This window comes from Aulonocara sp. 'chitande type north' Nkhata Bay, linkage group LG2 (assembly GCF_057382095.1).
Source record: "Aulonocara sp. 'chitande type north' Nkhata Bay isolate Kocher_YH1m ecotype deep benthic linkage group LG2, A_spYH_male_GT1.1, whole genome shotgun sequence".
Taxonomy (NCBI): domain Eukaryota; kingdom Metazoa; phylum Chordata; class Actinopteri; order Cichliformes; family Cichlidae; genus Aulonocara; species Aulonocara sp. 'chitande type north' Nkhata Bay.
The window spans coordinates 30,367,808-30,393,567 of record NC_141345.1 but is presented as its reverse complement, the minus strand read 5'-3'; the positions used below and the strand labels follow the sequence as shown (position 1 = coordinate 30,393,567).

The following is a 25,760-nucleotide window of genomic DNA, read 5'->3' as shown; positions in this document are numbered from 1 at the left end:
TTACAACCCCAACAGATTTTCTACTGAGAACTGATTAGACTATTTTATATAGAACCCAAAATAAAGGAAGCTTCAAAAGTAATTTGACCAAGAACAATTGGAAAAGTTGATGGTTTGCTGCCCTGGAACCAGTTTTGGATCCTGGACAACACAGGATAAGGGCCACTGCCTGATCCACATAGCACCTAGCCTTCTGTGGGAAGAGGGCCCCCATAAAGATGGGCTCCTGTGCTTCACTTAAGGCCATGTGAAGTCCTGGTGGAGTTTCCCTTAGGAGAGCCTACCAGAGACAAATTGCTTTTGACAACACAGCTCATGGGAGCTGTCAAGTATCACAAACCCCTCTGATGCAATAAGGTGACAATCTACGCCCCAAAAGGAACCATTTTTCAGTTTGCTGATGATGCCTACATGGTGAGCTGATTTGGGCATATCCTAGCAGGAGGAGGCCCCCAAGCAGAACCAGGATACGCTGGAGAGAATATGTCTTTCAGCTGGTTTAGTTAATGTCCTGGTGTCCTTCCAAAAGAGCTGGAGGCAAACAAAATCTTCAAATTCCACTTAATGATTTATTGGTCAAAAACCTCTTATAACTTATAAACTATGAGTCTTAGAAGCACAATGTGCATCAACAATACATAGAAATACATATAAAAAGATTTAAAATATCACATGACTTCTGACCTCTCCTTAAAGGTCAAGAATTCACCTGATGGTCAAAGTGATAATGATGATAATAATGCTACATGGAGCTATTTATCTTTCTCACTGACCTTGTTTGTGCTGACAACAGAAAATGCTATATGAGGATGATGTTATTTTATTATAATTTATTATTTACATTACAGTAACAGGTTATAATTGTTTAAATACATAACATTTTTAATACACGCATAATTTTCCTGAATGAGTGGAAAGTTTTAGAAAATACCCAAAACTGTGACCTAAAGACTTTTGTCACTTGATAGTCATTACAAAATAATTAAATGAAAGCGATGTATGTGCTACAACATAAATAATTTAAAGTATATTAAATGGTAAATGGTAAATGGCCTGCATTTGTATAGTGCTTTTCTAGTCCCTAAGGACCCCAAAGCGCTTCACACTACAGTCAGTCATTCACCCATTCACACACACATTCACACACTGGATTTCAGCACGTCAGATAACAAAAGCTTGGACTTTGCACTTGTTTTTACTGCACTGCTGACTTCTTAAATAAAAATAACATTAAAAAGAATAAATAAAACAAAGTGAACATATACAAAATTCAAAACTAATTCCACTTTTATCTTTTATCACTTTTATTATTTTTTAAGCGAAATGGACTGAAACTCTGCGTTCTGTCAATGTAAAGACATTAAACTATACATTTAATCCCCGTGATTTCTTATGATAAGAAAAAAAGAAGTGTTTCAACAGCAGGTCTCAGTTTTTCTACATGATAAATGTGTCAGTTACAGAAAACGTTCTGGTAGCTCATTGACCAGACTATCTTGTATTTATAAACCATGAAGTTAGGTAATTCAAAGGAAATGTTCCTGTTTTTTAAACCGAAATTTCTAAAGCAGGTAGTGTAAAACATAATAATAAATGCCATAAAACTTATGAAAATACACTTAGAAGTCCAAAATCCATGCACTCCTTTACATTTTCAAAAGCCTTCCACTGACCCGCTTGTAGTCTTTCACGGACCGATTCTGGCCCCTGGTCCTTATGTTTGACACCTATGAAGTGCAACCTGGTGTTGCTATAAATTTTTATTGATTAATATGAAAGAATTCAAATAAATAAAGTATTTACAGCTTATAAACCCATAATAAAGAAAATGGTGCCAACTCGATAATCAATAACAGAATCAGCGGATCGATTTTCCGAAATTTGCCGCCCTCGTTCAACTCGCGCCCCTCTTCCCCCCCTCCCCCTCCCCCGACTCTACCGCCTCCGGCTCGGTCGCTTGGCCGCTCTGCGCATGCGTTCTGCCGCTTCGAGAGAACAGTTTCGGCCTGTTCCGCGACCGCTCGGTCATTTTCGCCTCTTTGTTTTACTGATAGTGGATTTAACTCGGATTCAACCTAACATCCAACGGACCGTGCTGCTCCCAAACAGGTTAGTTCGTCTACCTGCACTTCTCCTCCTCATATGTCCGTGCTCGGCGGGTGTGTGGCCGGTTTACGGTCCCGGTTTGCACCCCCTCCTCTACATTTTTTGCTTGTCTCTTTCCGCTTGGTGCTACGGGGCACGCTATACGTGTTGTGTTATGTGCCTGTGTGTGCGTGTGTGTGTGGTAGTGGTGGTGGTGGTGTATGACCGGGCCCTGCAGTTGTAGACCGGGGATGGGGGTTATTTTTGAGGAGGTAAAGTCTGCCGTAAAGGTGGCTTTAATGCTATCCGGGATGCACACGGTTAGCCGTCCCGGAGAGGAGGCTCTGGCAGCAGCCTGTCTGCCTGTCTCGTCATGTTTAAATGCTGTTGTTCTTCTAAACCAAACACCAGTTTTTGCTTCCCAGTGAACTGGAATGTTCTTGAAGGAAACAGCTCATGGTCCACCATTAGGCTCACCACCTCCAACACCTCCTCCCTCTCCTTCTCCTCCTGCTGTTGTTGCTGTCCAAAGTTCAGAGGAGGATCTGTGTGTGAGGTTCGGATTAAATGGAGACACAAAGTTGATGCCTTTTCTTTTCCCTCTGGGTGGATGTCGCCCCTCACAACCCTGCTCCTCCTGCTCCTGCTGCAGCAAACCCTGGGTGACATTGTGAGGGGGAAGGCGTGCAGCCAACAAGTCTGTGCAGCGCTTTTATTTGTACGTACATATGTGTATGTGTGTGTAGGGGGAGATGCGGATAAGGATCAGCTTTACACAAGCCTTTTAGTATGGTGGAGTCAGTTGGACTGAATCCAGGTTTAGATGCGAGGGTTTCCCTTAACTTTACACCACGAGGAGAATCTGCAGCCTGGGAAGCATGCTGTGGGTGATTGCAGGTTGTGTCTAGGTGAGAAGTGGGTCCAGTTTTCTTAGGAATTAATATGCACGGTCACAGACAAAGTTTTTGTGTCAAAACCTGTCAAATCAAGCCGTTTTTAAGTGTAACCAACCATCTTATTGTCAGAAAATGTGCTCTTAAATTGGATGCTAGCAGTGAGATTTATGTGCACATGCCTGTTGTCAGAATTTGGTTGAAAAATCAAAAAGCCTGATCACGTTTTCTTACATACATATGCCATATTTAGTTACAGTTAAAAGTTTGGTTAGTATTTAAAAAGAATGGTAAATGGCCTGTATTTGTATAGCGCCTTACTAATCCCTAAGGACCCCAAAGCGCTTTACACATCCAGTCATCCACCCATTCACACACACATTCACACACTGGTGATGGCAAGCTACATTGTAGCCACAGCCACCCTGGGGCGCACTGACAGGCAAATTCATTTTGAGAAATCTGCTCATGGTTCGGATGTTTGAGCAGAAATGCACGTGCACATTCCAGTATTCACAGTTTAGATAAGGGTAAAAAAAAAGGTTCAAAAGTCTGTGAAATCATGCCTTCGTTTTGTCTGCATTGGAGCCACCCTACTGTCAAAAAACCCACTCCTCACTTGCTGTTCGCACTAAGAGCTTTATGTGCACAAGCCTGTTGCCGTCTTCATCTGCTGGAGGGGAAACTTTGTCCTTTCTTACTTTAAATCTGAATTGAAAAGCAGGATTTTGCCTCTTTAAGAACAGATGAAGGCTGTCTTGGTCCAATATGCATCCTATGGCTAAGTGTAATGTAGTGTATAAAGTCTAGAATGGGAGAAATTGTTTATATTAAATTCTGAGAAGGTCATTTAACTTCTTTTTAAAACAGAAGTTATGAAAGACTGAATATTTGTTCATTTCTGTAAATGGTGTAAACAATCCTGTACAGCAGTCAGACGGAGAGTTTTGTAGTTTAACGTTTAAGTGTGACGTTGCTGTCTCACAGTGGAATAAGGTCATCACAGAAACCACTGTTACACACAGCGGCACATTTTTAAAATCGCTAAACAAACAAAAGCCAAAAAAACAAATTCAGCCTCCCTCTTGCATCGACGTCTAGACATCTTTTGATCTGCAGGTTACCAAATCAATGCTCATGCTGACTGTAAACCACAGGCCGTCAGACTGAGCAGACTTTTGTTGCACGGAAACCAGGGTGCTCATCATGCCAGTGATGAATTCAAGCTGCACCTTACAGCAACAGAAAGTTGACCTCCATAACCTCACTGACGCCATTTGATTCAAAACGTTGCCTGATGTTGGATGGGTGAATAATTTCGCTGCTTTTCGGAGTCTTGATAGCTTTGATTCGCCTGAGATGTCTCTTCTAACCTGCAGCCAGTGTGCTTGTGTTTAAACAGCTGAGCTGCTTTCTGATGCTTTACATCATCACAGAGGGAAGAGATGCAGCATTTGGCAAGGCCAGGTTCTCCTTGATGGGGCTTTCACTCACTCTTTTTGTTTTCTTCTGCACTTCAGTTTAAAGTGAGTTGCTGTTATTGTCTGTCACAGCTCCAGCTTTTAATTTAGGTTGTAAAACACTTTGATTCACTTTAAATTAACTTCACTGAGCCTCTCAAACTGTGCTTGCATTTACCACATGGTATAGTTGCTTCATAGCACTCCACATATCCTCTTAGTGTCTACTTTCATATCGGGTTTCTGCTGACTTTGCAGGGGAACCCTAAATTACCTGCAGCTTTTCTTTAGCGCCGACCTCTGACCTGGATTCAATGACACCTAACGAGGTTTTCTAACGTTACAGTGAAATTTCTGCATTTTCATCAGTGGTTAATGGATACAAATGGCCAAAAGAACACGAAGCTTGACCTCTTTACCCCGAAACATGCATCTCTGCACTGTTTTAACAATGTTAATGGTCCCACTGGGCAGTCTGATAAAACTGTCCGCCCTGCAGGACAGGCGAGCAGTATACGACCTCTTAAAGCATAGCGCTTCTTGATAATGAGAAAACTCAATAGTAAGTGAAGCTCCGGTAGATATAGCATTTGTCTCTTTCCTTGGACAGGAAATGATCTCGGGCAGCTCTCTAAATGAGCTGCTGAACGACCGTGGAGAATCCCTCGCCTGCAAATCATGCTGCAGCTCAGCGAGGCTGATCTCACCCGCTTCAGCGCTACTTTCGCTTTTTCCTCCTTCACACGGTTTCTTTGAACATTCAGTAATGGGAAATGGACACAGTATCACCCCTTTGGTTCAGTCCTTGCCCATCTTTACAGGTCATATACCGGCAGCAGTCCTAATAGTGTGTGTGTGTGTGTGTGTGTGCAAGGTTCTACAGATACTGATAAGATGATGTGATACTGTTGGAATTTCAGGAAAAATTAAATTAGAGGTATCAGATGGGTGCAAAGCAGGATTGTGTGATTAGTTGGTGATTTTTGAAGTAGCAGAAGTTGAGGGAGGCTTACATTCTTTACAGGACAGCACCTCCTTTTTAGCTGCAGCTGTGTGCTTCATGGATGCCTCTGTGTCAAGGAAGAGGTGTCATTGAAATTAATGATCGCTGGGAGGGGAGCTGTCTTTTTATAATGCAGCAGTTGTCAGTCTGATGTGGCCTGAAAGCGCGGTCATGTCACCATTTAAACCTGCAAAATAACTTCCTAATTTTTAAGTTGAGAGAACGCTGATATAGTCCATGAAATCCTTATGAATTTGTCACATTCTGCTGTGGTTAAATGCACATTGGAGCCACACTGAAGTCTTCTTGATTGTAGTACCAACTGGCGATTTTGCTCTTTAGGGAAAGGTGCAGAACGAGCTGGTTGACCTGTTGGCTCAGGATGTTTCTGGCAGCTCATTAATGTGGCACTGTCATTTTCCGGTGCAGCTGTCTAACTGGTGTTGTACATTAATGAAACAAGAATCAATTATTTAACTGACTGGTATTTTTGGTGCCTACTAGCAAGGGCAGCCAAATGTAAACTTGAGGTTGTTATTATGGCCTATAATTATTTTTTTAAAGTAGTGCTGCCTCCTTGTAGTAGAGTGGAATTTGGGACAGGTCTAACCTGAGCAGTTTTCACTCATCAGCTTTGGGCTTTTTTCCAGGAATCAGGTTGGGATGCTTTTCCCAGTATCACATGTAGTACGCAGCAGGAAATAATCCACTTCAGCCATGCTCCATGTGGTTTAGGTGAGGGGAGGAGCCTGGATGGAGCATGCAGGCGACTGCTTACTTTTCACCCACTTGCTAGTGGTGAATGTGCCGGTCTATTAGCTGTGCTTTTTGTACACTGACTCATCCCAATATGGACTATGTAGAAGGATGCTGGCAGGTGAGATACCAGCTAATGTCCAACCCGACTGCACCGAACATCTGCGCTTTCACAACCACTCCAGTCATTAATTCCTGGAAAGACTCAGGGCTGCAGCGCATGTGTGCAAATGGCTCCAGAAAATTTAGTTTTCTAGTTTCTGTTTAATATTGAAAAACAGTACATTTAGCTTTAAACCAGGATTTCTTTGACCACAAGTCAAAACCAGTGTCTAGACACAAAAAATGAAACCAAATGAGATCGAAACTCAAGATGAAAGTTGAGGGTGTGTTTGTGCTTCAACTGCTTTATATTCTTCAACTAAGGGTTTTATTTTTCTCTTCTTTTATTGCTTTTTAAAAAGTCTTGCATAGGTCGTTTCACACAACAGGAGCTGTTGTTGTCACTTAATCACTAACAGCATCTTTTTCTAGTGTGATCAGATCTTAGAGTGATTACAAGCTGCTTTCACACATGAAGAGGAGGCACACACATCACACACATCAACAATCTCCTGCCAGGAATCTGCTGATATTTGTCAGTACTTATATTAATGCTATGATTTTTTTTTTTTTTTACTCCTTATACTGAGGCGATCATTGTTATTCTTTCGCTAATAAACTAAAAAGCTGAGACAAAAATGTAACGCGAAATCAACACGAGGAATTGATGGTGCTGAACAGGCCAATCATAATTGCTGTGGGCTTCTTGGGAGGTGCACATCAGGGTACGATGCACAGTTCCTGCTGAAAATTGGACATGATGAGGAATGAGAATAGTAGTTTTGAATCCACATGTCTTGTCTCCTGGATACTCTACCCAGCAGAAGCCTCAAGTAAACCTAATGAGCTTTATAGTAGTGAGAAAGTCAGCTGTGACCAATAACCTGGCTATGTTCTCCTGACCTTGTCCAGATTTCAAGTCTGAAAGCAGTTTTATTGTAGCAACAGAATGGGACGCAGCGTCTGACATTCCCATGTTATTCTCCATAGATAACGTTAGCTAATGCAAACAGCAGCCAGATTCTTTGAAGAAAATTTAACATTTCCAACAAACCCAGGGTGGAACCAGGTGGAATTATCTATTTTGCAACACAATTTAGAAAGTAGTTTGTTTTCCTGTGTTGTTATTTACATAAGGGCACATAAAAAATCTCAGACTTTCTGGCAGACTTTTTCATTTATTGCATAAACACAGTGGGTTATCTGAAGCAGCCATAAGGCCAGAGGACAGAAGGAGACACTTAAAATCGGTACAGACTTGCAGTGAATGTTTTTGAAGCAGCTCGGTCTGCGCTGGCTCTGCTGATAAGATTCATGGCTGTGCTCAGGCTTTCGCAGATCCTATCTGTTCTATGTCAACATCTCAAATAGCTGGTTGTCAACAGGTGGTGTGAATTTAAATGGTTTGCTTTGCCTTTGTGTTGACATTAAAAACATTCCCTGACATGCTAAGTGCTGCATTCAGGTGGATGAAACGGCAAACAAAAGACGGGGCGCCTGTGTTTCACGTCCTCATTCTCCTTTTTGTCTTTAGTTATCTGCTTAAATGTAGATGACACGACCGCAAGTTTGTTTGTGTTAGAATAATTGGTTAAGTCGTTTGTAGTATTTCAGGATGCATGTAGCATAGTGACAGGGTAATAAACAAGCACAGCGCGGCTTCCAGACTCACTTGTTAGTTCAGCCAGTTTAATGAAGACAGGAAGACGGTGTACGTTAACAGCTCGGATGCACAGAGCTGCTCTGGAAAGGTTTCTCTTTCTGTGCTTTCAGTTGATGTCACCTTCCCTCTGGCAGCCATACTGCAGCTCTCCAGCTGCAGCTGACTGATTTGCAGAATATTTGGTAAATCTGCTGCACTTGTTTTCACTTGTAAATGATATTTTAGCACTCTGAGAGTGCAGACTTTGTATTGAGATCGAGTTCCTTTTGGATACGGGCTTGTGGCTCAAAGTTAGGAGTAACTAGCAAGTGGTTTGCAAGGTTAGGCAGCCAAAAAAATGCTAAACATTATATCCAACCAAGATCAATATTTGAGATGCTTGCTACACACCGAACAGGACTTTATTGTTAAAATATAAAGATGGCGATTAGGGCTGCCACGATTAGTCGACTAGTCACGATTATGTCGACTATTAAAATCGTCGACGACTAATTTAATAGTCGACGCATCGTTTGAAGCTTTGTAAGATCACAAAGGACGCAGGAATGAGTAGTAGGATTTAAGAGTGTAATAATGGACTGAAACAGAAGATGGCAGCACTGCATGTACAAGGATGCCAGCTGCCGTTAAACCCCGAAGAAGAAGAAGCTGTGTCCCAGAATTCATAGCGCGGCCCAGCTCAGTTGTCAACAATGGCGGCAGCTAGTTAGTTTTAATATTACTCTTATTATTCTTTCTGGGTCACAAAATAAACGTTTAACATATTTTCAGGCGAGAATGTAGCTGTGTAAACCTCAAATATCTGCTCAGTTTATCAAGACACCACATATTTTCAAAAGCGCTCCGACGTTTTCGGAGACGTCTGTTACCCACTAGCTCGTTAGCTAGCCGGGGGCAAGGCTAACTAGAGCCGTGAGAACACCGGACTCACGGCAAATCGTTTTCAAACCCACCGCCGTCTTTCGCTAGTCAGGTTAAACATATATATATAAGTCACTTAGATAACTTAAAAATGTTATTGTTTGGCTTTCTTTAGTATTTTATTTGTTCCTGAGTAAATCGGTTTGGCTGAGATTAAAGTTATAGTTTTGCACAGCTAAAACTGTCAAGCAGACAGCTGATTATCAGAAGTGTGAGACGCTGGAGAATATACTCCGGTGTCCTGTTATATTTTAGAAAGCAAGGAGTTTATTAAACTTCACCGAAACAATCTGCAAATTTCATTAAAAATTAATAAACTACCATCTTGTCTTTATTTTTAGTTAGCACAAACACTTCAAGCTGTAAGCTAATGATAGTTATATAAGACCAGATGCTGCTGGTGCAATAAGCTGTACGTCCAATGGATGATGATCTGATTAGTCGACTAATCGCAAAAATAATCGGTGACTAGTCGACTATCAAAATAATCGTTTGTGGCAGCCCTAATGGCGATGCAGCTTTCTGGTTCACAAACCCAACTTTTATCTAAAGGTGCAGCTGTAAATCATTATGGTCATTATCCTCTGGAGTCCAGAGGCTCATTATTTAAACTCCTCGTAGCTGTATGCCATAAAGTTATGATCGGGAAAAATGCAATCAGTGGTTTTGCCAAGTAACCTTGAACACAGATATTTCTTAATATACACCAAAATTTCAGAGCAGCGATATCTGTATAGATAAAATACAGGTTCTCAAAGTATGCCCTGGCGGCCAGTGGTGGGACTTGGTAACGTTTTGTGTGGTCGGCAAGCTTGATGAGACTTTCTAACACTAACGTTACAGATGTTATCAAGCGATGCTAAAATAAAGGTACAAGGATGACAGTTAACTGCAAAAACCACAGCTTCTTTAACAGACACATTGGAAACACTGACTACATGCACTCAAAAGTTTCCCCATCCTCAAAGGTGAAGCTATAATTTATTTATTTTTTGGCCTTTTAGCCTTTATTGGATTGAGATGGTGTAGATCAGCGGACCCCAACCCCCGGGCCTCAGACTGGTACCGGTCCGTGAGTTGTTTGGTACCGGGCAGCGAGAGTTGAGGCTCAGGTGTGAAATGTATGGTTTTTATCGGTTTTCAGTGTTATTTTGTTATCGTTTTTATCGTTAACTCGGTGTCCCTGGGTCTTTTCACGTGTGTTATGAATAAATCTTCTTTTTTTCGGTACCGGTACTAGTTTTATTTTGTTGTATTTATCCGCAACACCTTAAAGGCCGGTCTGTGAAAATATTGTCGGGCATAAACCGGTCCGTGGCGCAAAAAAGGTTGGAGACCGCTGGTGTAGATCACAGGTGTCGAACTCCAGGCCTTGAGGGCCGCTGTCCTGCTTGTTTTCCAACTAACCTGACCTTGTAGCTTCTTATTGGCAAAGCACACCCGATTCAGGTAATCAGCAGCAGGCATGGCAGGGCTATCTCAAAAACTAGCAGGATGGTGGCCCTTGAGGACTGAGTTTTACACCGCTGGTGTAGATGGACAGGAAAGTGGGGAGAGAGAGGAGAAGACATGCAGCAAAGGGTCGTGGGTCAGACTCGAATTGGGGCCGACTGCTCTCTGGCCATTCGGCATATGGTCGCCTGCTCACCCACTGAGCTAAACCAGGACCCACAAAGCAATAATTTTGAGCAAAATGCAGCTGAAATATACAAAATCCAAGCACATTCATGAAAAGAGTCTCGTCAGTGCTCTGCGTGTAGCTTATTTGGCAAGTCTCAAGCAAACACCAGTGACAGCACTGATTAAAAAATTTTCCAGTTTTTCTACTCTTTATGTTCACCACCACCATCTTAGATTGCTAACTTGGTTGGGCTGCTCTGACTTTCGAAGTAGTACGAGCTGAACGGGCGTCCCACATTAGCACGCAGGCTTCTGACGTAATCTGGAATGCAGCATAAGCCCAGTTCCAGACCGAAAGATTAAGACCTTCACCGAACCACTAGTCTTAATCCCCGTTTTGGCAATTGAGCACAAGTGTTTTTTAAATTTTTAATAGCAGTTTCTAGTCAAAGATATTGTCTCTTATACGCTGTCAGCCAAAATAAAAAGTCTAATGCTGCTAAACAGCTGAATCCACATTCACAACAATGTGCTGTTTTTATGTGTGTTCTGTGGGAGAGCAGATTTTATTAACCCGCAGCTCTCAGTGATGCCAAGTTTGTGATTTAACTGCAAAGGCTGTAAAATCACCAAAATTCAATTATGTAACTTCCCAAGCTGTAAGTTGTATTGCAGTCTTTTATGTAGCAACCTATCGCCATGCCCTAAGGACAAAGGCGGTTAATCCAGTGCTGAACATGTGACTTGTTAGCTCGTCATAGACCACATGAGTTTGAAAGTAACAAATGAACAAAACTTTCAGTTAGTTTTGTGTTTTGTTTTTTTTTTAGACTTGCCGCCCAGCTTTCAGTCGAAGGATCCATAAAGTTATGATGCATAAAGTTACTCAAGGACGTGTTTGAAAAAGGTTGTGACCACATCGAATCACCACTGTTGTCTTGCCTGTTTTGATTTTCTCCCCTCAAACTAAGCTGCAGACATACAATCTAACAGGTCAGCTTTTATTTAGTTGTCAGCTGTTTGATAAAATGCGGTCAAGGGTCAGCCAAGGTCTGACTTCTCCCTGAAGTCCAAAAAGAAGCGTGGCACAAGTGACATTACTGTTTAGCATCTCTGTCCTTTTAACAAGCCCAGAAAGCCTTTTCTAAGTGAACGTCGACACGCCAAATGAGGCAGGGCTCTAGAGTGCGACCAATTTGGTCGCAAATGCGACCAAATTTTTCAGTGGTGCGACTAAAAATAAATATTTGGTTGCACAGGTGCAACCAACTGTTCCGGTAACAAAAAAAAAATCTCTGTAACTCTCCGTGTGGTCAACAACAGACACACATTATGCCCCTATCGTGGACTAAACCAATCAGAGATAGTCAGGGGCGGGACCTCTCTGATTGGCCGTGGTCCAGTTGAAAGTGCAGGTGGAAGAGAGAGGTGAGTAGCTTGAATAAAGCGATATCAATTCATTAACGGATTCCACACAAAGACCTAAACACGGAGCGGACCCAACACATCAGAATCAGCTTCGTCTTTCTCGGCTTTCTCACCCGACGGCCTGAACACGGACACGCTGTCGGAGCTTAGCGATTCTTCGGGTCCGCGCTGTGTTTACGTCTTTTTGCGCTGATTCTGAGCTGCAGGTTTTGCCTCTCTCCGACCAAAATTCACCGAGCCTGCAGCAAAAGAAGCAGCAAACTGCGCTTCACATTTGATCAATGTCGTCATGAATTCCCTCTGACTTTTGCTGTTTTGCTTCCACCACGATAAAAATCACACTTCCTGCACAGCTCTCTCTCTCTCTGTACTTCAGGAACAGTTTCCCGTCTCAAATCTGTTTTCTGCATTATTCATTCGCTTATTACCCACCAGTCTACCGTTGTTTACAGCGCTTTTTCTTTTTTCACTTAAATGACCTCGGACAAGAAAGCCTAATTTCTGCTGTTCAATACTGAAGAAATTTAAATTTCTTAAAATTATGCAAAATTGCAGAATATTTTTAAGGTTATCTGCTATAAAAAGCCAGACCAGGAAAATCTCCTTCATGTTTTCCTGTGTTTTATTCTCAGTTACTTTCACACAAAGGCATCTGCTGTGATTTTCACAATTCTGATGAAGTCTCATGTGTATCAGTACTGATAAATGATCAGAATTATAATATTTCTGACTGTCTGAGGCTAAATTGAATCAAATCAGGACTTTGAGAACCGGAATTGAATGGATTATAGAAATCAGTGATGATACTCAGCCCTAGTGAGCAGCCTAGGCCTGAGAGAAGTGGATGTACTGTAGCTGTGGGTAATAAGAAAAGATGAAAAGAACTATTGATAACTTTTTTGTTAAGTTAAGGCCTGATCTGTCTGAAATTCATAGCCAGTGCTCTGACACGGTGCCATCAATATTTGAATGCTGAAAAAGCACAGTGTATCCAGAAAACACATTATATGCTGCAGTAAATGCACTGCCCAAGTGTCCCCTCTCCCCACGGCCTTTCAGCAGCAGACAGCAGCAAACAGGTCGTCAGAGGAGGCCAAGATGATGATTAAGTTTTTAACATTTTCTACAATATTGACAAAGCACTTTAAGCACAAGTTTGTTAGTTAATAATTTAGAAATTAATATTGTCTGTATGGACTTCCCCCCCCAAAGAAAGTGCACATGTAAAACTGCGATGCGGTTGAAAAATTTGAGTGCGCCTAACTTTTGTGCCGGTACGCCTAAATTTTTAAAGTTAGGCGTACCGGTGCGCCCATGTCAAAAAGTTAGTCTAGAGCCCTGTGAGGTATTAATTACTTGCTTGCCTTGTACTTTGGCCCAGCTCGTACAGAGCTCTGATAATAACTCTCATCTCAGGATCTGTGTGTGACGCGCCCTGTCTTTTTCCCGCGGCCGCTAGCCCACAGTTTGTGGTTAAAACTGAGAAAAGCAAGACGGGACTACAATTCTGCCAGCCTGTTAACCAGCAAACCCACGTAATGGCTCATTGCATTCTTCCTGTTGCAGCAAGCTTCTTCTCCACCACACACTGACTGGTGCATTTGAATATTATAATTTATGAAACTAAAACAGGAAGTTTTAAGTATATGGGTGTAAAAATTAACAGTGTGAAGCTGTGATTCTCCATCCTTCCTGTAAAGACTGCAGCGTGCCAACAAGCGGGCATATTTTTTGGGTTTAAATATGCTTTAATGGTGTCGGTGGAGGGTTTTATGTGTAAGTACGTTGTAGTTTATAGTTTGTGCCTTACATGGGTTGCTTTCATTTTGCTTCGTCTTGTTGCTTTGTATTGTTTGAACTGTTTGACAAATGTAAGGACTTTAAAGATATAAATTTGTGCTTTGTGAAGTTGTGACTTCACAGTCCGTCACCAATCACGTCAAACTACACAAACATATGTCTATTGCATTGATGCTAGTCTTTGGTTAAAGTCCTTCAGTTTTCCTTTATTCCCTTTATTAAAAGTAGAGATTAAAAGTAGTAGCACTCTTTTTAGTCTTAAGTCAGCTGGACTTTTTTAGGTTAAAGTGCTAACGACAGCCATGACTGGATAGAAAACGTTCAGACACAGTTCTCCTGAATCGACTTTATTTATCTTGCTGTCAGTCAGCTGTAAAAGCTCTAGACTTCAAAATAATTTTGTTTTGCCACTCATACCTTGCTAGGGATGGGTATCGTTTAGGTTTTATCCGATACCGGTGCCAAATCGGTACTTTTGAAACGGTGCCGGTGCTTAAACGGTGCTCGAACCGGTGCTTAAAGAATGGAGAACACAAACTTTGTCCAAAAACCTCTCATGTTCAGCTGGTTTTTTTTTGTAAAAAGATAACAATGTGTGCCTTTTCTGCAGCTATGGGGCATATATGGTATCACTCTTGGCTGGAAGCAGTGCTTAATCAATGGAAAAAACACAAACTTTGTCCAAAAACCTCTCATGTTTAACTGTTTTCCACTTTTTCTTTGGTCATTTTAGCCTTTTTGGCCAGGGTGAAGGGAGTATCTGCCATCAAACAAGAAGACAGCCGCATGTAGCTATGATGATGTTTGCTAGTTCACCTTACCTGCATTAATGTAATAACGTGGTTAGCCTACTCAACGTAAATTACACACTAACAACATTAAGCTACTCACGCAGAGAAGAACGGCTGCTGCTGCATCATCATCCTCATCATTTCTGCTACACTGGCAGGGCTAGGGGCCAGGACTCTATTCCTCGGGTTTTTGGGGGATGTTGCTCCGGGTCCGATAACTGGCAACCCACCCGACGTGCACGGTGTGAGGTCTCGCAGCAGGCTATCAAATACGGCGCATTTCTCGGCTTTAAAAAAAAAAAAACTCTATGCGTCGCCAGCTGTTTAATCGGATTCTTGGTGTTACCTCCTTTGACAGTATCAGCTTAAAGCACTTGTTGCAGGCTGCTGAGTTTGCATATTTTGCTGTGAAGTACAGCCAGACTTTTGACCGCTTCGCCTTGGGCATTTTTAATCTGTAGCTCTGCTCTAACAGAACGTACGTACCTGGCCCCGCCTACTATCCTCGGAAACGTAAAATGATTGGCTAGAAGTGTATCACAGCTCAGGAAAAAAAGCACCGAAATAAAGCACCGAAATGTGTGCTGCTTTTCGGTCTGGTTACTACCGTTTATGTCAGAACGCACCGGACACCAGTACCCATCCCTATACCTTGCCTTCAACTATTTAAAGTGAAGTGGCCGATGTCTCAGTAAAGGTTGGTTGTCTCCTTCCCCTAACACCATCAGAAGAGGCACCTCTTTGACCTGGAGACCTTTTTCTCAGTAGGGTGTGGATGTTTATTTTCAGGTGTAAAAGTATAAGACAGAAATTACAGTTTTAGGTCTTGTTAATTGGTGATAAGGGTTAATAGGCTGTGAAACCATCAAGGTTAGAGCTTTAGGAAGATATGTATTAGAGATGGACCGATCCGATATTACATATTGGTATCGGTCCGATACTGACCTAAATTACTGGATCGGATATCGGAGAGAAATAAAAAATGTAATCCGATCCATTAAATATCAAAAAAGCACCTCACAAAACTTGCGACCTGGCGTAACTCTGCTCATAACAGTAGCACGTTGGAGCAGTATGCATCACGTGATAGAGTGGCTGTGGCGTGCGAGACCTGTCAGCGGTCTGGTTGTGTATTTGGAGCCTGGCTACCAAACCGCCATTTCATCTCCGAGAAAGTTATCCCAGAGAGAAGTAAAGCAAGTGTGTAAGTTCATCTCTGAATGTTTGTAAAGCATTCCAGCGTTAGGCTCAACAACCGATATATGGAGCGACTGCCTCTCTCTCCCTCTCCTGCTGCTACTTCAATCGTGAAACTGATCAATGATCAGCTGATCGGCTTTTCTGTCAAGAGTCCGTCTCTCTTGTTTGTTTATCACCCACTTCACGCCAGAAAGAGGAAACCAGCGGCTGAACAACAGCAGCACGTTTAAGCTTGATCAGCTGTTGTTAGAATTTATTTAATATTACTTTCTACTCGAGGATCTTTTTCTACGTAGCTGACGCTGGTAACTGTGCAGGGGCGGATCTAGCAAAGTTTAGCCAGGGGGGCCGATAGGGCATGAACAGGGAAAAGGGGGCACAAAGACATACTTTTCTTTCTTATTCTCATTTAAAATATCTAGCTTTTAATAAATAATTATCTGAATCTTACACCCAAAGTTTTAATCTGATGTAAAATGTATAGAAGTCCATTACTGTATATAGTAACTGTTAAGTCTAATATAGTAAGCTAGTACTTTTTTTTTTTTTTTTTTGCTGGGAGTTTGCAACCCTATTAGTTAGGTTGCTTAATATTTCTGCTAAATACTCTTTAAAATACCAGAATAGGGAGGATGGAGTAGGTTTAAGTTTATTAGATTGATCAGTATTGCTGAACTATGAAATATTTTGGGTGCAGTGTATTTTTTGCATACAGGTATAACAGAATAGCTTCAGTGTTTGTTTGTTTTTAAACTTGAGTATGAACTTATACAAAATGCAGCAAGATATTAAAAAACAGTTTTATTGATTAAAAAACACACTATATCGGATTCATATCGGTATCGGCCGATATCCAAATTTATGATATCGGTATCGGACATAAAAAAGTGGTATCGTGCCATCTCTAATATGTATTAGAGATGGACCGATCCGATATTACGTATCGGTATCGGTCCGATACTGACCTAAATTACTGGATCGGATATCGGAGAAAAATAAAAAATGTAATCCGATCCATTAAATATCACGAAAGCACCTCACAAAACTTGCAACACGCCGTAACTCGCCTCAGAACGTTAGCACGTCGGAGCAGTATGCATCACGTGATAGAGCGGCTGTGGCATGCGGGACCTGTCGGTGGTCTGGATAGCATTTGGAGCTTCGCTAGCGACCTGGCATTTCATCTCCGACAAAGTTATCCCCGAGAGAAGTAAAGCAAGTGTGTAAGTCCATCTCTGAATGTTTGTAAAGCATTCCTGCGTTAAGCTTAACAAGCGACTGCCTCTCGCTCTCCTGCTGCTACTTCAATCGTGAAACTGCTAACGATCAGCTGATCGGCTTTTCTGTCGCGAGTCCGTCTGTCTTGTTTGTTTTTGGCCCACTTTGCACCAGAAAGAGGAAACCAGCGGCTGAACAACAGCAGCACGTTTAAGCTTGATAAGCTGTTGTTAGAATTTATTTAATATTACTTTCTACTCCAGGATCTTTTTCTACGTAGCTGACGCTGGTAACTGTGCAGGGGCGGATCTAGCAAAGTTTAGCCAGGGGGGCCGATAGGGCATTAACAGGGAAAAGAGGGCACAAAGACATACTTTTCTTTCTTATTCTCATTTAAAATGTCGAGCTTTTAATAAATAATTATCTGACACCCAAAGTTTTAATTTGATGTAAAATGAATAGAAGTCAATTACTGTATATAGTGACTATTAAGTCTAATATATATATACCCTAGTAAGCTATAGTACTTTTTCCTTTGGGAAGGTACCATCTGTGCAGTCTGCAATTTTGTTGAAGAAAGATGTTGAATCTATTTAATATTTCTTGAAAAATAATTGATTTCTGTGCATTTTTTTCACACTTCATCAAATTAAGGTTGATTACGTCGATTAAGCATCATGAGGTGGAGCGTGAGGGGTGGTTCCCTATTTTTTATTTATTTATTTTTGTTGTTGCTGGGAGTTGGAACCCTATTAGTTAGGTTGCTTAATATTTACGCTAAGTACTCTTTAAAATACCAGAATAGTGAGGATGGTGTAGGTTTAAGTTTATTAGATTGATTAGTATTGCTGAACTATGAAATATTTTTTTTGTATACAGGTATAACAGAATAGCTTTAGTGTAGTTGTTGTTTTAAACTTGAGTATGAACTTGCAGACTTGCAAAATGCAGCAAGATATTTTAAAAAACAGTTTTGTTGATTAAAAAACACTATATCGGATTCATATCGGTATCGGCAGATATCCAAATTTATGATATCGGTATCGGTATCGGACATAAAAAAGTGGTATCGTGCCATCTCTAATATGTATATAAAATTCCCCATAGTTTCTGTCATTTTTCATGCAAACTCTGGTTTTTGGACTCTTTTTCTATTGGTTTTGGATTGTTGCTTGGATTAAATAAGAAACCCAAAACCACTCAGATTGACTTTGAGGGGCATTTTCCTCAATGATTTAAAAAATTTAAAGTGGCAGTAGACTCCTGTCTCTCCTCTGTGCCTCTGTTGCAAAGATTGGTTCCATTTTAACCTGTTTGCATCTCCTGGTTGCATTACACTAGTAAGTAAACAAATTTGTTGCTTTAAGGTAATGTAAATAACCCAAATCGTTATTTCTCTATGGCGTAAACGGTCGACTGGGCTTTCAGTTTCTGCCAGTCTCTCCTTTCACCTTCTGTACCTTCTCTTTTCTTTTGCTGGGTCAAGGTTTTACATTTATTGTGGCTGTTTCACCGTCCAGTTTTTCAGCTACACAGAGCGTTTGATGGTGACCCTCGTCCTGTTGTGGTTATGAGGCTTCACTGACAGACGGATGTGCAAAGTTACACAGAGGCTTACAGGAAATCAGCTGTAATCATGTCACTGTTGATTTAGTATTTACTACATAAATGCAGTTTTAACATACAGATGCACTCCACTTCTTTGGGCCTAACTCAACCAAAACTGGCAGTTTGTTGGAGATAATTTGGAGCAGTTGGATCTGTGACGGTTTGATTTGCAGCTCGTAACAGCAGTCGGTTTAGTTTAGACCCGAAAAGATCAAATTTTTTTTTTTTAGTCAATGATGAGAAAACCTGTATGAAGCTCAATGTCTCATTATTTGGCGTATAAAATGCAAGTTTTTTATTTATGACAGCAAATTAAATATTGATGGTTCTAGGCTTTCTTAAGAAATAATCAAAAGGTAAATTGATAATAAAAATAACCCTTGGTTGTAGCTCTATTTCACTTTATTCCATCTCAGTAGTCTTATTGAACGGTTGCAGTTTCTCAGTATGATGGGGGCCGTTACATTCAATTTCTACTGCTGTAAAACGGCAGATTAAGAAGGCCCCCATCTTCCTTACTACCGGAAGAAATGCATTCGTAATTTGAAGAGCATAAAACTCAGCAAGCAGAGGAAATGGCTTAAAGTGCTCAGGGTTATCGATTCAAGCTGTAAGACGCGTTTATAATTCCTGGTGTAAGAATGGAAGCGGAGACATGGACAAGCAGTGCTGCTGTTAATGTGGCCTTAAGCAAAGTAGGCCACTCCCAGTCACACCACTGGTGCTGTTAAGTTGCAAATTGCAGGTGACTGTGGCTTAACTGGGTGTAACTGAAAATATGAAGCAAAATTATGAAGAAAGAAAATACATGTTCAGCAAACCCTCCCTGGGTAAATAAAGGTTTAAAATGCAGTATATCACTGAGGCATTGTCAGGATAAGTGGTAGGTGGAGGACTCCTGCACTGTGTCGGCTTGTTAGAGCAGTGGCATTTCTGATGGGGGCCTGAAGACGGACGGAGTGAGTTAAGTGAATTTTGACACTTGAGTCCTTTAGAAAAGAGACTGGTGTAAGGTAATTACAACACTTAAGAGCTAATTGTTTTATTTTATCCAAAGACAAATAAGCTGGCTAACTGGGAGAATATATATCACAGGTTTAATTCTCACAGCATTAAACTTGGAGATATATCATGTCTGTATATCAATTATCTTTTGATGGCCAGTACCAGTTATTAGCAGAGATGGGCGATTACTATTGCAAAAAAGGGAATTAGATTACCGTTACTTTCCCGTAAGCACGCTGCGTTACTGCGTTACTAAAACCGTGATTCTTTTGTGACAGTGACGTAAGCGAGTGCGACGTTCATGGCAACAGCTGTGTGCAGATCAAGAATGGATAATATATCGAGTGCGGGAGAGAGTATGAGCGTACAGCGTTTAAAGCATGGAAGTACTGACCTCACTTTGAGTTTGATTCTGTAAAAAGTGACAAAAACATTTGCGTCCGCTGTCCACTGCATGGGAAGAAAACTTCTTTTTACAGCGAAAAAAATCCCTTAACTTCCGAGGAAGCACCGAGTGCGCTACCAGGGAATGGGCAATTCACAGACAAACTGGCGGATTCTTCCACTGAGCGCTGCGGCACACCTGCACCAGGGCAAACATCTGCCTGCCCCACTCGTGCTATACAGTTGAAAATAGAGCAACAGGACCGCTAGTCTTTGATTTTATTTATTTTCTGCTGTGTTTTACTTGCATCTATTTGAAAGACTGAGTGTAAACACAAAAAACATTTTATTTTATATGCCGGAATATGCAGAAAATAGGTTTAAATGTTAAACAAATGTCTTCCAGTCAGACAATGTTGCATATAATTTAATTTTTGCTAGATGCATAAAGTTAAAAGATTAAAACTAATAAAACACATTTTAAAGAGACTTTTCTATTTGATTACACTTTATATGATGGATTAGGCAGAAAGTAGAATTGGGCTGAAAGATCTATCGCTTTGTCACCTATTCAGGTTGTAAATCATGTTTTTAAAAAGTAATTAAGTAGCTAATTACTTTTGAAAATAAGTAATCAGTAAAGTAACGGGATTACTTTTTTGGGAAAGTAATCAGTAATTAGTTACTGATTACTTTTTTCAAGTAACTTGACCAACAGTGGTTATTAGTAATGAAGGAGACGCATAACTGACACTTGGAACTGATTTCCAGCAAAAGAATAAAACGTTGAAGTCAAAATTTTGACTAAAACACCAAGTTATGGGAAGAAAGCTCTGCTTCAAATGATGTTACTCAATTCCTAAAATGTATTTTTTTATAATGTGTTCATACTGTCGTAATCTGGATTATTTGTCCATGTAAATGTGCTTTTGGGTGCTTTCTTTACTGTTTTTAGATGCATGCATTGTTGTGGTATTCTGTTTTTCTGTGGTTATCAGTTTTTTCCTCTTTTTTTACATAAACCCTTACTGTGTCAGGGATTGTAGATGAAACTATTGTAGGTTCTTTAACTTGTAATATAAAGCACCTTGAGGCAACTGTTGTTTGTGATTTTGCACTATACACTGTATTTTCCGCATTATAAGGTATCTTTAAAATCCTTTAATTTGATCAAAAATCAACAGTACGCCTTATGTATGAATTCTGGTTGTGCTTACAGACCTCGAACCAAATTTTATGTGGTACATGGCGCTCAAAAATCTGTAATCTGGGTCCAAAACTCCATCTGCTTCAGGTCCCAAAGTCAAACGAACACTGCAGCATCACTAAGAGTTAAAAACTGACTAAATTCTTTCATCTTTAACAAAATGATCAGCGTTGCTGCTTTACCAGGTGTAACAATTAAGTTTAACATCGAGACATCCATGAAAACAGAATTTATTAAATTAAACAGAGTTGGACGTTAGCAGGAAGTTAGCTCGCTAGTTTTTACCTAAACATGAAACCATGTTCTGACTGAGAGATTATTGAAAAAGTTAAAATGTACAGCTCTGTCATTAATCGTTAGTCATTACTATACTGGAACAACATGGGAATAGAGCAGCTGCAAGAGAATTCAGCATTAATGAATCAATGGTACGGAAGTGGAGGAAGCAAGAAGAATGAATGACTTGAGTAAAGTTTGACTTATCTGACTGTTTTGTTTCGCTTAATGCAGCTTATAATCCGGTGCGCCTCATGTATGAAAACAGACCTGTTCATTAACCTGTTCATTAATAATTTTATTGTATTTTTAATTTTGTTAGTTGTTTTGATCTATGTTGTTCAGCACTTTGGTCTGCCTGGTGTGTTTTTAAAGTGCTATACAAATAAATGATGATGATGATGATTAGAGCAGGGCCATATGACCAAAAATATTTAGCACGATATACATTTGAAAATATGCGATAACGGCACTAGACAAAAATACTTTACAACTCCACAACTTTATTAGTGCAAAAACCCCCAAAAATATTGATGTATTTTCACTTTAACAAGCAGTTGTTTTTTTATGTGATTTAAAGTTATATAAAAATTTTACAGTGCAAATGCAAATTCCTTGCTGACAGTTTAACCAAAAGACATTTCCAGTGGAAATTGGCCGACACATCCTCAGCATAACCATGTATAATATCCACAAAACTTAAAACGAGGTTCTACACACGCAGTACGGTAATATTATGTTGAAGCACAGTACGTATCACTCCGCGAGGCTCCTGCCTACAGTAGCCGTAATGCTCCGACAATCCATCAAGCGGTGCAGGTTCGTAGCTTAGCAAAGTCGTACTAAAACATTTGACAGATTTTCGAGCGCTGTGTACCACATAAAATCGTTTTGAGGTCAGTAACCACAACCAGAATTCATACATAAGGCACACGGTATTATAAGGGGCACTGTCGATTTTCAGAAAAATCAAATGATTGATATTAAGTGTGCTGTATTTTCCAAAAACACGGTAATAACGATGGCCCGCTAGCATGCGCTACCAAAATAGGGCTTTGTTGTGTATCTGACTAGGGGTGGGTTTTTATAATCGATTCATCGATTAAAATCGATTCTGGCTTGGATAACGTAAAATCGATTCATTAAAATCCTGAATCGATTTTTTAATATAAATTTATTTTGTCCGAAATGCCAGAATCTCTGGTGACATCTCACAAAATTTCAAGAACCATCAAACAGTAAATGAGAGCAGGTACAGGGATTCTGCACATAGACTTAAACACACAGCGCAACCCGCGGATCAGAATCCGTTAGATGTCGCCTTTCTCACAGTCGGGGCTGAAAGCCGACAGCTCGCTGATCCGGGTCCGCGCTTTGTGTTCACGCCCTTTATGCGCTGATTCTAAAGCTGTTAGTTTGATCTCTCTCCAAACAATATTGACCGAACCAGCAGCAAAAGAAGATCCAAACGCTTCACATAAACATCGTCATGAATTCACTCTTTTACTGTTTTGCTTCCATTGCGATGCGCAGCTCTCTCTCTCTCCCTCTCTCCCTCCCCCTCTCTCCCTCCCCCCCCCTCTCTCTCGAACAGTTTTGCTTTCTTCATTATTCGCTTGCTTGTTACGCACAAGTCTACTGTTGTTTACAGCGCTGTCGGCCGCTGTTTTTTTCCCTTTTACATTCTTCCGAAAAGAAAACCTCATTTCTGCTGTTCAATACTGAACAAATTTAAACTTTTTAATATTATTCAAAATGCAAAATGCTTAGCCGTGTGTCTAATAAAACCGCTGTAACGTCAGAGGTAATGTTCATTAATTAATGGTTTTCTTTCGTTTTTGATGTACTGCAGAATATTTTTATAAAATCCCAGGCCAGGAAAACCTTCATGTTTTTCTGTTTTTTATCCTCAGCTACTTTGACACAAAGGCATCTGCTGTGATGCTCACACCTTGGATAAAGTCTTGCGAGTGTCAGCTTCCTTTTTATAGATACAAAAATATGTAAATGTACTGATCTGAATTATACTTCTGACTGTCAAAATTTCCCAGATTTAAATCGAATCGAATCGAATTAAATCGAATCGTGGATCGAATCGATTCGGGACCTTGTGAATCGGAATTGAATCGATTCTAGAAATCAGTGACGATACCCAGCCCTATATCTGACGTACGAAAGCTAAACCAGTTCCACACCACTGAAGTTGCAGCATTTTTACAAACCAATTCTGGTTCATCCGTTTCATTCAAAGATCCACTTTCGCCCTTCTCATTCTCCGCCGCCGCCATGCTTTTTCCGCCATGTGCGTATGAAAACAAAGGCACTGCGCATGCGCGGTTTACCCATATTCTATCGCGACATTTCATTTCCTTATCGTTGCCCAACATTATACCGGTATTACTGTGAATGATATGATATGGCCCAGCCCTAATGATGATGACGATGATGTCTGTGTAACAAAGCACATTATTCGGCACTGGAACTATGCTAGCTAATAACTTAAGCGAAAAGGTTGATGATGTTTATTTCAGCCACAGTGATATCGGATGCCTTACTTTTGGGTAATTGAGTATTTGAGTAGTGTGTAAATGTGCCTTTCTGTTCTTGCTGATTGGTTACTCATCAGGAGTAAAAGTTCATCAGCAATCAGGTAGTTCTTCTGGAAGGTCATGGCTCTAGACCACAGAGTAGAGAGGGCAGAAAGAGCTAAATCAGCTGATTTAAATATATTTATTTAAGAGGGAAAAAAGATTGACAGTCCCTGCTGTGAGTAAATTCAGCTGCAGTTTAGTGCTGACCATGCACTTGCTGCTATTAATAAATTACATCTGCTGTCTTTTTGGTGCTACAAAAAGAATCACACTCACCTCTGTGGTGTAATAGCGTTATGATATTATTCAGTCTTAAGTGAAACGTGTGTGGCTTTTGCTCTTTGTTGAAACTGCATCTGAACTCAGTTTTATGCGATGAAAGCTAATCCTTTGATCTTATCTACCAGACGAATGCCTGTTTCGGTCCTAATTGTGCTTTCATACAGATTATTTTGAGCGGGGCAGAGGGCGGTGGGTGCTCAGAGCCAAGGACTCTCACAGAACGAGGGTGCCATGTAAAACTCAAACTTGTGGCAGGCAGTTAATTTAAGTGAGCATGTTTATGTAGCAGTAAATGTTTACCCAGCAACCGGCAGTCTGAAGGCACCCTGCTAATACAGTCTGGGTTAATAGTGTTTTGGTATTTTTGCAGCCATTATCATAAACAAAATCTTTATTTAATGTGATGCCATGTTGATCCTGTACTGTAATCTGCCAACTTCTTCTTCTGCCTCTCAGGAGCAGCTGGTGATGATCAAACTAAGCAACTGGGTTGTTTATCTCTACTTTTTCTAACAGCACAACTGTTCTATGACATTGTTCTGATTAATAACTTTATTTTCTGCTGTGCTACCTCGGAAAGATCCTGATTTTTGTCTCATTAAAAAACCCCTCACTCAGTAGTTGAAATGCTAAGCCTATTTGGTCTTAGTTATAATATGTCACACAAATCACTAAAGATAAATGTAATTGTCCACTCGTGTTAGTATAGACCTCGTAAACATTCCAAAAGTTCAGGCTGAACAGAGTAAAAATAAGCAGCGTAAAGAATGTAAATAATGTTAATAACTTAATAACCTAAATGGGGCAAATTGTGCGTAGTTCCTTGTCTGTATTTGTGTTCAAGATTTACAGTTTGAAAACTCCTTATCAAAGGTCAACATCTCTAATACAGCCGGATTATTTTAGAGTGGAAAATTACACCACACTATACAAAAGCCGTGGAATCGATGCAGACTTGTGAGCATGCAAATGTAATTTCATTGGGGTTAGAAGAGGTAGCAGCTAATTAAGGTTTTAGAGCTTAAAGAAGACCTTTTATGTTATTTATTCATATACAGTCTTACAGTGGATGCTCATTATGTGGCTGTGGTCCAAGCGGTAAAGCAGTTTCGATTCCTGGCTTCTCCAGACTCTGTGGCAAAAAGTATCGTGGGCAAGATGTTGAATGCTGAGTTGCTCCCGGTGGATTCATTAGAGTGTGAATGTTGGCTAGAAAGCACTTTAATGTAGACAAAAAAGTGCTTGTATGTTTTTGTGAATGAGACACGTTAATTAAAATGGTTTGAGTGCTCAAGTAGAGTAGAAAAGTACCACATAAGAACCAGCCCATGTACCTTTTATCTACAAGTAATCCATATGAGCCAAAAGCTCAGACTTTGCCTGCCCTAAATGTTTTGTTTTGGACAGTTTTTCTTCTAGTATTGCCTCTGTACAATGTCAAAAAGAGAGGATGTAACTAATACGGGC

The 25,760-nt window shown here is 40.5% G+C and overlaps 1 protein-coding gene across 1 annotated transcript in view; it reads left to right on the top strand.

Moving 5' to 3' along the window:
• The first annotated feature begins 1,998 nt into the window (after window positions 1-1,998).
• Window positions 1,999-25,760, top strand: part of pcgf3 (polycomb group ring finger 3) — a 79,422-nt gene continuing 55,660 nt past the window's right edge. The window contains exon 1 of the mRNA XM_086258729.1: window positions 1,999-2,109. The gene's annotated coding sequence lies outside the window, so the exon portion shown is untranslated. The remainder of the gene's footprint in view (window positions 2,110-25,760) is intronic.